Source organism: Protopterus annectens, chromosome 2.part0 (assembly GCF_019279795.1).
Source record: "Protopterus annectens isolate FY-2018-M chromosome 2.part0, PAN1.0, whole genome shotgun sequence".
Lineage (NCBI taxonomy): Eukaryota > Metazoa > Chordata > Ceratodontiformes > Protopteridae > Protopterus > Protopterus annectens.
The window spans coordinates 1,307,946,291-1,307,959,886 of NC_056728.1; the positions used below are offsets into that span (position 1 = coordinate 1,307,946,291).

Consider the following 13,596-nt stretch of genomic DNA (forward strand, 5'->3'; position numbering starts at 1 on the left):
TGTAGGAAAGTACAGTTGTGTACACTTACCATAAATGTAGATGTTCGAGTGTATTCACTGTTGCAGTCATCACATTTGGGCTATCTGGTTGCAGTAGCCCTCAGTCGGCCAGATTATCAAAGTCTTGGGTCCTGCATCAGTTGCTCTCTCATCTTCCATGACGTCAGGTAGTCAGGGGTATAAAGCATGCAACCGACACCATTTTATCAGTTTTCTTGCCCCAGATGTCGGGTGCCCCCATAATGGGAAGCAATATATATATATATATATATATATATAGTTACACCTCCAACAAAAAAGTATCACATTTGGGTAGATTCCCAAAGCTAAGGATGGGAGGAGGAATTTAGATAGCATTAGGACCAGCTAAAAGGCCCTGCAAGACTGCAGTGGCAAAGCCAGCTCTGGATTTAGAGAAACTTGGCAAATGGTAATGCTTGGTGAAAGTATGTACAGAACTCCAGGTAGCAGTTTCTAGGATGTCCCTGGTATGGACACCTCTGAGAAAGGCTGTACAGGTAGATGCAGCCCTGGTTGAGAGTGGTCTTATCCCCTGGGGGATAGGTTTTCCATGGTGCTTATAGCAGAAAAGAATGCAATGGCATATCCATTTAGAAATGGTTTGCTTTGAAATGGCCTTCCCCTCTGCCCCTGCAGCAAATGCCACCAGCAGTTGTTCAGATTTCCTTTGAGGTTTAGTCCTGTTCAAGTAAAATCTAAGTTGTCTGTGCACATCTAAGGAGTGCAGTATCCATTCTCTTTTGTTCTGTGGATTAGAAAAGAAGGTTGGCAAATAAAGGGACTGATAAAGAGCCACAATGGACACTACCTTGGGCATGAAGGAGGGATTGGTCCTGGGGGACATCCTGTTAGCATGAAAGATGATGAACCACTGCCATAAGGGCCTGTAATTCAGATACCATTCTTGCTGAAGTGATTGCTAAAAGGAAAGCTGTTTTCCAAGAAAGGAATTTTAACTCTGCACTTGCAGCTGGCTCAAAAGGAGGTAGAGTGAGTTTTTCCAAAGTTAAGGTCCCAGGCTGGAGTTGGGGCTCTCCTGGGTGGTCTTAAGTTTTTGGCTCCTCTGAGGAAATGCTTGAGCAGAGGATGAGAGAAGAGGAGTGGTTCTGTGTTGTAATGAGCTGAAATGGCTGAAGCATGAATTTTGATGGAGGAAAAAGAAAGGCCCTTGTGAAGCATCTCAGTTAAGTATTGAAGAATCTGAGGTAAATTGGGCACTGCTGTGCACACCCCTTGAGTTTGGTTCCAGGAACAAAATCTTTTCCATTTTTCAGCATAAGATTTTCTAGTACTAGGCCTCCTTGCCTCCAAAATGACATCTAACACTTGTTTACTGAAGGGATGGTAACGGAGAGATTAGGTAATTAGCCACGCGGCCAGGTTCAGGGTTTGAAGTTGAGGATGCAGAATCTGGCCCTCCTGCTGGGGCAGCAGGGTAGGGGTCTGAGGCAGGTCCCATGGAGCCAGCAGTGAAACACTGCACAAGAGGGGATACCAGTGGTGGTGTGGCCAGGCTGGTGCAATCAGTATCATCCTTGGTTTTTCCTGTCTGATCTTCAGTGGTACCTTGGAGAGGACAGGCAGAGGAGGAAAGGCAAAAACTGATAGATTTTTCCAGTTGAAGGACAGGGCATCCACTTTCCAAGCTTGTTTGTAGGGAGTCCTTGTGCAGAATTTGTCCAACTGGTAGTTCTGGGGGGAGGCAAACAGGTCTATATCTGGGCTCCCCCATTTGTTTATCAACATATTGAAAGTCTTTGGTTCCAGTTTCCGCTGGTGCGGGTCCATGAGATTTCTGCTTAGTTCGCTTGCCAGTGTATTTAGCTTTCCTGACAGGAATTGAGCCTGTAGATGCACTTGGTAGCTCAAGGCTGTGTTCCACAATGCCATGGCTAGTCTGCAGAGGGGGTAAGAATGTGTACCCCCCTGCTTGTTTATGTACCACATAACAGTGGTGTTGTCCGTCTTTACCATTAGTTGTCCTGGAAGAATGTGGTCCTTGAATGCTGTCAGAGCATTCTGTACAGCTAACATTTCTTTTTGATTGATATGCAGATGCCTTTGACTTGGGTTCCATTTGCCCTGAATGCACTTTCCTGCCAGGTGAGCCCCCCCATGTATAGTCTGATGCATCTGTTGTTATGATTTGGGTGGCAGGGGGTGGTGTGAGAGGTAGTCCCTTGTTTTGGTGGCAGGCTTCTGCCCACCAAAGGAACTCTAGGCATAGACAAGTTATGATAGGAATCATTGCTTCTAGATCCTGAGAGTGTTGACACCATAGGCTTTTAGATACCACTATAGTTTCCTCATATGCAGTCTTGCATATGGAATTAGAAGAATGCAGGAGGCCATGAACCCCAAGGCTTGCAGTATTTGTCTTGCAGATAGCAGGGTTTTTGTGGCCACTTGTTTGAAGTAGGTTGTCAAATGAATTTGTTTCTCTGGCATGAGGTAGGCCATCTGGGAAGTTGTATTCAAGCTTGCTCCCAGGAATATAATTTGTTGACAGGGTACCAGGTGTGATTTCTTTTTGTTTATGGTGTACCCCAGACAAGTTAGAACCCTTTGTACGAAGGCCAGATGATTCAAAAGTATGTCCCGGCGTTCTGCCTGAATTAGACAATCGTCAAGGTAACTTATTGATCCCTTCCTTTTTGTTATTACAATGAAATAATCTGCATATCTAATAAATATTGGTAATATAGTTTCCTACCATCTCAAATCTTTCTTCCTGTCATAAACACATCTGCACTACTGCATTCATTTCTAATACAAATAAGCATATAGTGATTTTGCATTCCTGTTTTACTCCTCTCTTAACACTTATTTCCCATCCACCCATTTATTATTACCTGTACACCCATGAATTTTCATAACATGTTTTTATTCCATTAACATTTTTTCTTTTATACCATATGACTCTAAAATATGCCACACTGCTTTGTGACTCAGTTTATTAATGGCTTTAGCAATGACACATGCTATTAGTCTTACTACTTTATGTTCTTTCAGCATCATCTCAAAAACTTCTTCCACCTCTCTCTCCAACTTTTTTTTACCATAGATCCCTTCTTCTATCTCAGTCATATCAGTTTTACCAGTTACAAATTGCCAGCTTCATACCTCCAATAAACAGTGCAGCCTGGAATCTAAACAACACAAGACTTTCAAGCTTAGTTTACATATACAAATGAACAAGATAACACAATGAACACTCATGTATTCCTTTAAAATTAGTTCTCTTTCCATTTAATTAAAACTTTTCAGTGCCACAAAGAAGCAAAATATTATTTGGTTTTGAATTTTTCTGCATTACATTTTCTGTAAACGTCTGGTGTTCTGTACAGCATTTTTGCATTGTATACAGTGTTTTGTTGAGACAAGTCAGAGAGGTGGGTAAAGAAGAACAACATAAAAGACTATTTCTAGCTGCAGTATTAAAAGCTGGGAACGCAGCACAAACCAGCACAGCCCAACCACCACCTGTTAATCACAGGAGTCAGATTTCTCACACGAACACTGAAAGTACAGTTGTGTAGAATCTTACCACAATAGCAGATATCCTTCTCTTCACTTTTACAGTAGTCTTTGCAATAGGGATACCCTGCCAGAGGCAGCCTGACATCCGGCCAGTATACCAAAGCCTTTTAGTTGCAAAGGGTACACCGTATGTCACACGTACGCTTCCCACACACAGAGTAGACTACAAAAATTTGATGTCCGGACATGCCATCCTCAGAAATGAAAGCCCAGTAGGAATGTCAGATCCAGAATGGGACTCCATATGCCTTCTTTCCTGGGGACTAAGAGCATTCTGGAGTAAAAACCTTTCCCGCTCTGGGGAGTTGGAACTTCTTGAATTGTTCCTTGAGCCAACAAGCGCTGAAGCACCTCTGGGAAAAAAGGGCAGTTGCTCCTGAGGAGGCTGAGGAATACCAAAAAAGGGAAAGAGATTTCCAAACAATGTAATAACCCTGGTGAATAATGGAAAGAACCCAGGAATCCTAGGTGACCTTTACCAAAACAGGAAGGGACAGGAAAAGATGCAAAGAGGAATGTGACTGAGAACAGGATAGTCAGACAACACCTGGTTTATCAGGAAAAGGTGGCTTTTGAGTAGATGTTTGGACAGCTTTAGCAGGGCAGCCCTTCTACCACCCTTTTTACTTTTGGGGGGAGGGCAAGACTGTCTACAAACGCAGGCTTATAAGAATAATTCCAGAAACATAGGCACAGGGGAAACAAAAATATGCTTCAACTCCTGTAAGGCCTTGCCCTTTTCTTACAGAAACTAAAACAACTCTGGAACAGCAGCACCAAACATATGCTTATTATCCAGAGGAGCATCCATCAGTTTATCCTTGATATCATCAGGTAAAGGCTGAAGTCTGAGCCAGGAATACCTCCTCAAAACAGATTCAAAAGTAGCAGAGCTAGATGAAGCATTAGCTGCATCACAGCTGCATCACAGCTGCATTTAATGGAATGGCAAGCTAACTGGGAGTACGCCTCAAGCAAAGCAAGAGCAGAGGCCTTCCTCTCTGAATCAGAGATCAGAAATAGCCTAACAGGCTTGAGTACCTTAGTCATATATGTCTGATAGTTAACAGATCAAAAGTCTAGTGTAGCAGAAGTATACACCTTCTTACCCAGTCTCTCCATGGTTCTGCTATCCTTAAAGGACGCCTTCCACTAAACTACTGCCAACAATTTGGAAAGCTTATCACAAACCACATTCACCACAAAGGGGTCAGCAGAGGGACACTTATAAAGAAACTTGCAGTCCTCCTGCACTTTACAGAACCTACCAGGTTTTTATGGGGCCAGGAGGATAGGAGTCGGGAGCCTGAGAAGCAGTGGAAAAGGCATCCAGCAAAGCTGCAAGAAAGTACAGTTGCGTACACTTACCATAAATGTAGATGTTCGAGTGTATTCACTGTTGCAATCATTACATTTGGGTTATCTGCTTGCAGCAGCCTTCAGTTGGCCTGATTATCAAAGTCTTGGGTCCTGCGTCGGTTGCTGTCTCATCTTCCATGACATCAGGTAGTCAGGCGTATAAAGCATGCAGCCGATGCCATTGTTCCTTGAGCCAACAAGCACTGAAGCACATCAGTTTTTCTTGCCCCAGATGTCAGGTGCCCCCATAATGGGAAGCAATTTTATATACACACACACATATATATATATATCTATATCTATATATATATATATATATATATACACATCTATATATATATATATATATATATATATATATATATATATATATATAGATATATTTATACATATAAGGTTACACCTCCAACAAAAGAGCAAATACATCAGAAAGCTTAAAGCATAGTAAGCAAGAATAGGTATAGTCAGTAGAAGTCAGAGAGCTGGACAGAGGGTAACCAGGACTGCAACAGTGAATACACTCGAACATCTACATTTATGGTAAGTGTACACAACTGTACTATGTTCTTCGTGTTTCACTGTTGCAGTCATTACATTTGGGTAGATTCCCAAAGCTAAGGAAGGGAGGAGGCAATTAGACAGCATTAGGACCAGCTATAAGGCCCTGCAAAACTGCAGTGGCAAAACCAGCTCTGGATTTAGAAAAAATTGGCAAGTGGTAATGCTTGGTGAAGGTATGTACAGAACTCCAAGTAGCAGCTTCTAGGATGTCCCTGGTAGGGACACCTCTGAGAAAGCCTGTAGAGGTAGATGCAGCCCTGGTTGAATGTGGTCTTATCCCCAGTGGGGTAGGTTTTCCATGGTGCTTACAGCACAAAAAAATGAAATGGCCTATCCACTTATAAATGGTTTGCTTTGAAATAGCCTTCCCCTCTGCCCCTGCAGCAAATGCAACCAGCAGCTGTTCAGATTTTCTGAGAGGCTTAGTCCTGTCCAAGTAAAATCTAAGTTGTCTGTGCATGTCCAAGGAGTGCAGTATTCGTTCCCCTTTGTTCTGTGGATTAGAAAAGAAGGTTGGCAAATTAATGGACTGATTAAGGGCCACACTGGATACCACCTTGGGCATAAAGGAGGGATTGGTCCTGAGGGACACCCTGTCTGCATGAAAGATGATGAAAGACTCCACTGCCATGAGGGCCTGTAATTCAGACACCCTTCTTGCTGAAGTGATGGCTAGAAGTCAGGCTGTTTTCCAAGAAAGGAATTTCAACTCTGCATTTGCAGCTGGCTCAAAGGGAGGTAGAGTGAGCTTTTCCAATACAAAGTTAAGGTCCCAGGTTGGAGTAGAGGCTCTCCTGGGTGGTCTTAAGCTTTTGGTCCCTCTGAGGAATTGCTTCAGCAGTGGATGAGAGAAGAGGGGTGGCTTTGTATTATAATGAGCTGAAATGGCCGAGGCATGAATTTTGATGGAAAAGAAGGAAAGGCCCTTGTGAAGCATCTCACTTAAATATTGAAGAATGTGCGGTAAATTGGGCACAGTTGTGTCCATCCCCTGTGTTTGGTTCCAGGAACAGAATCTTTTCCATTTTTCAGCATAGGATTTTCTAGTACTAGGCCTCCTTGCCTACAGAATGACACCCATCACTTGCTTACTGAGGGATGGTAACAGAGAGATCATGAAATTAGCCAAGCTGCAAGGTTCAGGGTTTGAAGATGTAGGTGCAGAATCTGGCCCTCCTGCTGGGACAGCACGGCAGGGGTCTGAGGCAGGTGCCTTGGTTCCAGAAGTGACACACTGCGCAAGAGGGGGTACACCAGCGTTGGTGTGGCCAGTCTGGTGCAAAAAGTATTGTCCTTGGTTTGTCCTGTTTGATCTTTAGTAGCACTTTAGAGAGGACAGGCAGAGGGCGAAAGGCATAAACTGATAGGTTTTTCTATGTGAAGGACAGGGCATCCACTTTCCAAGCTTGTCTGTGGGGAGTCCTTGTGCAGAATTTGTCCAATTGGTAGTTCTGAGGGGAGGCAAACAGGTCTAGCTCTGGGCTCCCCCATTTGTTTCTCAAAATGTTGAATATCTTTAGATCCAGTTTCCACTCGTGTGGGTCCATGAGGTTTCTGCTTAGGTCGTTTGCCAGTGTATTTAGCTTGCCTGGCAGGAAATGAGCTTGTAGGTGCACTTGGTAGCTCAAGGCTGTGTTCCACAGAGCCATGGCTAGTCTGCAGAGAAGGTATGAGTGGGCTCCCCCCTGCCTGTTTATGTACCACATAACAGTGGTGTTGTCCGTCTTTACTAATAATTGTCCTCGAAGAATGTGGTCCTTGAAGGCTGTCAGAGCATTCTGTACAGCTAACATTTCTTTTTTATGGCTATGCAGGTGCATTTGACTCAGGTTCCATTTGCCCTGAATGCACTGCCCTGCCAAGTGAGCCCCCATGCATAATCTGATGCGTCTGCTGTTAGGGATTGGGCGGCAGGGGGTAGAGAGAATGGCAGTCCCTTGTTTTGGTGGCAGGCCTCTGCCCAATAAAGGAACACTATCTTTAGACAGGGTATGATAGCAATCATTGATTCTAGGTGCTGAGAATGTTGACACCATAGGCTTTTTAGATACCATTGTAGTTACCTCATATGCAATCTTGCATATGGAATTAGTAGAATGCAAGATGCCATGAACCCCAGGGCTTGCAGTATTTTCCTTGCAGATAGCTGGGTCTTTGTGGCCAGTTTTTTGAAGCAGGCTGTCAAATGAACTTGTTTCTCTGGCGTGAGGTAGGCCATCTGGGAAGTTGTATTCAAGCTTGCTCCCAGGAATACAATTTGTTGGCAGGGTACTAGATGTGATTTCTTTTCGTTTATGGTGTACCCCAGAGACGTCAGTAATTTCTTTACAAATGCCAGATGATTTAATAGTATGTCCTGGCTTTCTGCCTGAATTAGACAATCATCCAGGTATGGGTACATTTGAATATTTCTTTGCCTGCAAAATGCAGTGACTGGAGCTAGGCACTTTGTGAATACCCTGGGTGCAGTAGATAAGCCAAAGGGCAGTGCAGAGTACTGATAGTGCATGTAGCCTACTCTGAAGCGTAGGTATCTTCTGTAAGATACCCTTATTGGGATGTACAGGTAGGCTTCCATTAAATCCAGTGTTGCTAGCCATGATTTTTTGCCTAGCATGGGAAGCAGCTGATGAAGACTTAGCATTCTGAATTTTGGAATTACCAAAGAAGTGTTTAGGATAGACAGGTCCAGGATAGTACGCCAGGAATTGTCTTTTCTGAGTACCAGAAAAAATCTTGAGTAGAAGCCTTGCCCCCCCCCCCCCATTCTTCTTCTGGGACAGTTTGAATAGCCCTGATGCTCAAAAGAGAGAGAACTTGCTTTTGAGCTTCTGCCCACTGATTTGGCGGTAGGTCTGGCCAACCGTTTGGGGTTGGTAAGGAGTGGAAGTGAAATCTGTATCCTTGGGAAATTATATTTAAAACCCATTTGTCTTGGGTAATGAGTTCCCAGTTTTTGCATGCAGGGCGATCTTTCCCCCTAAAGGAACAGTCAGTTTTAGCAGGGCTTGGAAGGTTTAAAGTTAAGTCATTGTGACAGTTTACCATAGGGGGGTGTCTTACTACTCCCAGCTTTGGAAGTGGGAGCCCCACACTGCTTAGGCCTGTGAGTACCTTGGGACTGAAGCCTGGGCATTCTGATGGTTCTGGGTTTGGACTGAGAAGGCCTGGAAGAGGCAGGAAAGGACCAATTCTTAGAGGGCCAGTACCTACTAAATCTGGGAGGCTGTACTTGCGGGAAATCTTTAACAGTATGCATAGATTTAGCTTTTTCCTCCATCTCTTTAAGTATTTCTTCTGCTTTGTTGCCAAACAGACAGTCTTGGTTTAAGGGAGCATCCAGTAATTTAGCTTTAACATGATCTGGCAAAGATTGGTCCTTAAGCCAAGCATGCCTTCTAAGTACAGACCCAGTGACAGCAGCCCTGCAAGATGCCTCTAATGAATCAAAACCACATTGCAAAGTATGTTTTTCAACTTGTTCAGTAGAATGCATTAAGTCCTGTAATTCTTTATTTTCAGCACAGTCAGGAATCACCATCGTTTTCTGTTTAAGCAATCCAGTAATATGCTGCTGATACTTTAACATACGAAACTGGCAGTTTAAGGCCCTAATGGCCAAAGTTGCAGAAGTGTATACCTTCTTACCCCATCTGTCCAGGGCCTTGGAATCTCTATCAGAGGGGGTAGGGTTTTAGGCAGTAGTAGCCTTAATGCCTCTGGGTCCCTGTGAAATGGTCTCAGGATCTGCAGTAAAATTCTTAAAAAGGAACTTGTGAGAGTCAGGTACCCTGTAATACCCATCAGGTTTTCTGGGAGCCGGAGGTAAAGAGTCAGGGGCCAGGCTAGATTCCGAGAAGGCATCATCAACAATGTCCAGTACAGGAGGGATAGCTAAAGGTCTGTGTTGAGGTAGGAGTAAGAATTCCCTAAGCCTCTTTTTGGAGTCAGAGTAATCCTGGCTTTCCAAGCGGAAATGCTCCTTAAGAGTATGCAAGGTTTCACCAAAAGAGAAATCCTCTGGAAGGGAAGCAGAAGGAATAGAGTCCTCTGCATTAGAATCCTCATAGGTAGATAAGGGCAACTCCTGGTCATCAGAGAAAACAGAAATTTAAGAATCCTGATCAGAAGAATCAGAAGGAAAATCAGTTCTAGGTCTCTTAGAGGGAGAAGGGTGCCTTCCCCTGATTAGAGTAATAAGGTGTTCAGCCATTCTTATTTGTTTTTTAGGCATGGGGGCCTGACCATGCAGTTTGGGCGTCGGTTTTCTAGGCATGGATCGAGTTTTAGGCCTAGAAGAAGAAGATGGCGTTGGTTTAATATGCAAGTCAGTAGGTCTGAATACACCCTCAGAAGCCGGTGCCTGCACAGCGGCTCCGGACCCATCCAAGGTAGAGGCATCCACAGGTTCCACAGTCGAAGAAGCATCTCGCGGCATACCGGACTCCGAATGGGTCTCAGTAGAGGGCTGCGAATCTGAAGTAGTGGGTATCAGGGGCTGCGAAAGCGCCTCACTGAGTACCGGCGAACTGGCGACTAGCTTAGGAGAAGCGCCGTCAGCAGCTTTGGACCTATGCAGTCTGTCTCTGTCTTTATCTTTGCGTTTTTTCAGAATGTCAGTAGTCGGGTGGCTTACTGAAGCCATTTCTGGATAACTGAACCGAGTACCAAAATATTTAGATGCGAAAATGAGCCGACGACAAATAGTTTGAGATTTGAATAAGGCAAAAAACCGACAGCGAGGTATATCGTGGTTTGGGCCTAAGCAAGGAATGCAGCACGAATTAAAATCTTTATGAGGTATTTGCTTTCCACAAGAAATTCAATTGTTAAATTTTACTGACATTGGTTTAGAGCAAGAAAAAGGATCCCCAATGGGGTACTTAGCTTAGTTGAAGACAACGGATCTGAAACTCAAAAACGAAAATTTAAGGAGTCGCCCGACCTGCACTTGTGAACTGCTTCTGCTTCGGGCACCGCACGGCAATAAAGACTGATGTAATGGTGTCGGCTGTGTGCTTTATACCCCTGACTACCTGACGTCATGGAAGTTGAGACAGTAACCGATGCAGGACCCAAGACTTTGATAATCAGGCCAACTGATGGCTACTGCAAGCAGATAACCCAAATGTAATGACTGCAACAGTGAAACATGAAGAACATCAGGAGGAACAGCAGAGGGTTTAGGGGACTCCATTTGTAGAAGCTCATAGTAACTTTTCTGACCATCAGACACCTGAGCACAGTCCCATATGATAAACTCCATCATTATAGAAACAGTATCACCAAATGAAATCTCCTCAAAAGGAGAATCAGGACTGATAGACCCTTCTTCCTCATAACCATAACCAAGTGGTGAATAAATCTGGGAGGAATAGGTCAGAGACTCTTCATCAGAATCAGCAGCATCTTCCTCATAACAATCCTGCTCCCTGAATCTCAAAGAGGGGTAAAAGACTGGGGAGCAGTAACAGGAACAGAAACAACCTATGGAGGCTTGACAGCCATAAGGGCATTAAGCAGGTGAAATATGTTTAGATTTTTGTTTCTTTCAGAGTGGAATGTCAGCCTTAAAAAACTTAGGAGGCTCTTATCCCTAACAGCACTCAGTAATGGTAGTTGGAACCTCTTCCCTCACTACAATTTGAGAAGCACCCCTAGGCCCTTCAGTAATAACCAGCATGGCATCAAGTCCATGCCAGCCCCCGAAGTTGTTGCCTTTTGGTATGTAAAAAAATAAATCTTGGAGGACATTTTGTGGTAAATGTCCCCACAAGGGTCTACTGTTATTCTAAAGGAGTGGTATATGCTGCTGTATATGTCAGACATGCAATTGTTTCTTGATAGGAAAAACTGTAAGGGCCCTTAAAGTTCAAATATATCAGCATTTCTATGACATCAGAAAAATGGACACTAAAAATGCATTATTCAGAGATATTCGTGAAAATAAAGGCCATGTATTTAAATTTTGTATTATTGACAAAACTGATTTGGGTCCCAAGGAGGCACCTGAATCAGATTATCTAGAATGTTTGGAATTACAGTGGATTTTATGAAGTACTTCCGCGGTGGTGCAGCGGTAGCGTTGTTGCCTCACAGCAAGAGGTTCTCCTGTTCGATTCCCAGCTGGAGTGCAGGGAGTGCCTTCTGTGTGGAGTCTGCATGTTGGGTGGGCATTCGAAAGACATGCATAAATGGGCGTGCCTTCATTGAAGGTTGAATGTCGAGCTGGCACCTCGGCATTCGTGAAAATCTACTGCCAATCATTAGCAGACCGGAGTTCCGCTGTGGTGACCCCTAACCGGGAAAAGCCGAAAGACAACAACAAAAACTGCATTTTACGAAGTAATGCTGTAACATACCCAGGTCTTAATGGCCATGTTTCTTTAAGTAGTTTCTTAAGACTAAAAGCGTGCTATATGTTTTAGTTATGCATCAGTACTGCAAGAGTTAAATATAACTTGGTGGGAAACTCTTAAACAATGTGACTTTTTAATTAGCGAGGTTTTGTGATGGGTTATTTTGAATCTGTGGGGTTGTACTTTTTAAGTTTTTTAAGTTTTGTAATATTTAAACAAGTTATGAGATGGTTGTTTTATTCTGATGAAGTCCGTGATACCTGGACGAAAACGCTCAAGTTTCTGACTAAAAGTGTGAAGGTACGAGGTTTCCTTTTCTTGTTCTTGGTTGGAAACCCAACAACTAGATAAGGCAAACGTAAGACAGTAAAAATCAAAAGTCCCCAACTGGGCACTTACCTGAGAGTGGCAGTAATCAGCAGATGAATGAGCATTCAGATCGACTATCAAAGATGGTGTTCAGACTGGTGGCAAAGTAGTTCTGGGGATGGTACGTCTGGACATCAACTTTATGTCTTACGCCGTGTGTGGGGAGCATACGTGTGACATACAGCATACCTTTTCCAACCAATAGGCTTTGGTATACTGGCCAGATGTCAGGCTGCTTCTGGCAGGGGGTCCCTATTGTAAAGAATACTGCAAAAGTACTATGGAAGGACATTTAGAGTTGTTACTTTGAAAAGAACAACTAACTCAACAACTTTTTCAGGTTAGTCAATTCTTTCAAATGCTGTATCAGAGATGACCACAAAAAAAAAAAAAAAAAAAAAAACAAAGGAAGCAAAGTAATGAAAAATACAGATTTATGCAAAAGTAGGCAATCACAATACTGCTGTAAGCAGATGAGAAACAGAACCATAGTAAAATGATACTCTCATCATTGGAGTTTCTCTCTGTCCCTCTAAAATGACATCAGGGAGGGGAAAGCACTAACTGTAAAACAAATTTATGCCACTCATGGCAGCCTCCTTTCAGGCCATTTTAGGGTATAACAAATAAGAAAAATAATAACTGCTTACTTTGATACGGAAACATCAGAAATGCAGAAAAGTTCAAGATATGCTTAAAAAAAAATAAAAAAAAGTTAGGCACTCACCATAACGTTCCATCTGTGATGTCCATTTTTATTCTTCCTCAACACGTGGATTCAGTTTTGATCCTCAGAACTGACTCAACCAGTACAACAGCTTATGGGAACCAAAAACTCTTGAGCTCATTCCTTACTCACACTGTACCTATCTCAACTACCTCAGATCGAGTTTGCTGATAGAAACAGACAAAGGGCTTTCACGGAGATTATATCTGGAACTGCAAAATTATACCAAAAAAGGTAGTAATCCATCAGTCACCCATTCTTCCAGAAATTAAGGGTAGGGGGTTGGAGGGTGGGGAGTTGAGAAAGAATGAAAATGGACTACACAAAAGGAACGTAATGTTGAGCACATAGCTTCTTTATCTGATGTTGTCAATTTTCATTCTATCCTCAACCTGTGAGTCCCCAGCTACCTTAATATCTTGGGTGGACTCAAGGGAGGATGTTCCTAAGCACCACTGAGTCAAATGATGCCCTACCCCTGAAGACCAGATCCAATCTGTAATGAGGTTTAATGTTAATCTGGAGCGCCCAAAGTGTAAATCCCTTCCATTTCCTGGGTCAAAGTTTTTGTATAGATGATTTAAGAGAAGATAACAGTATGTGTCGGACAGGGGAAGACAGCAGAGGTTGTCTGGCTATTAATGGAATTGGAACAGCCAC

General features: G+C 43.3%; 1 protein-coding gene across 2 annotated transcripts in view; it reads right to left on the reverse strand.

Moving 5' to 3' along the window:
- The window catches only part of EIF2B4 (eukaryotic translation initiation factor 2B subunit delta), a 979,702-nt gene that overhangs the window by 445,373 nt on the left and 520,733 nt on the right, over positions 1 to 13,596 (reverse strand). The window lies entirely within an intron of this gene.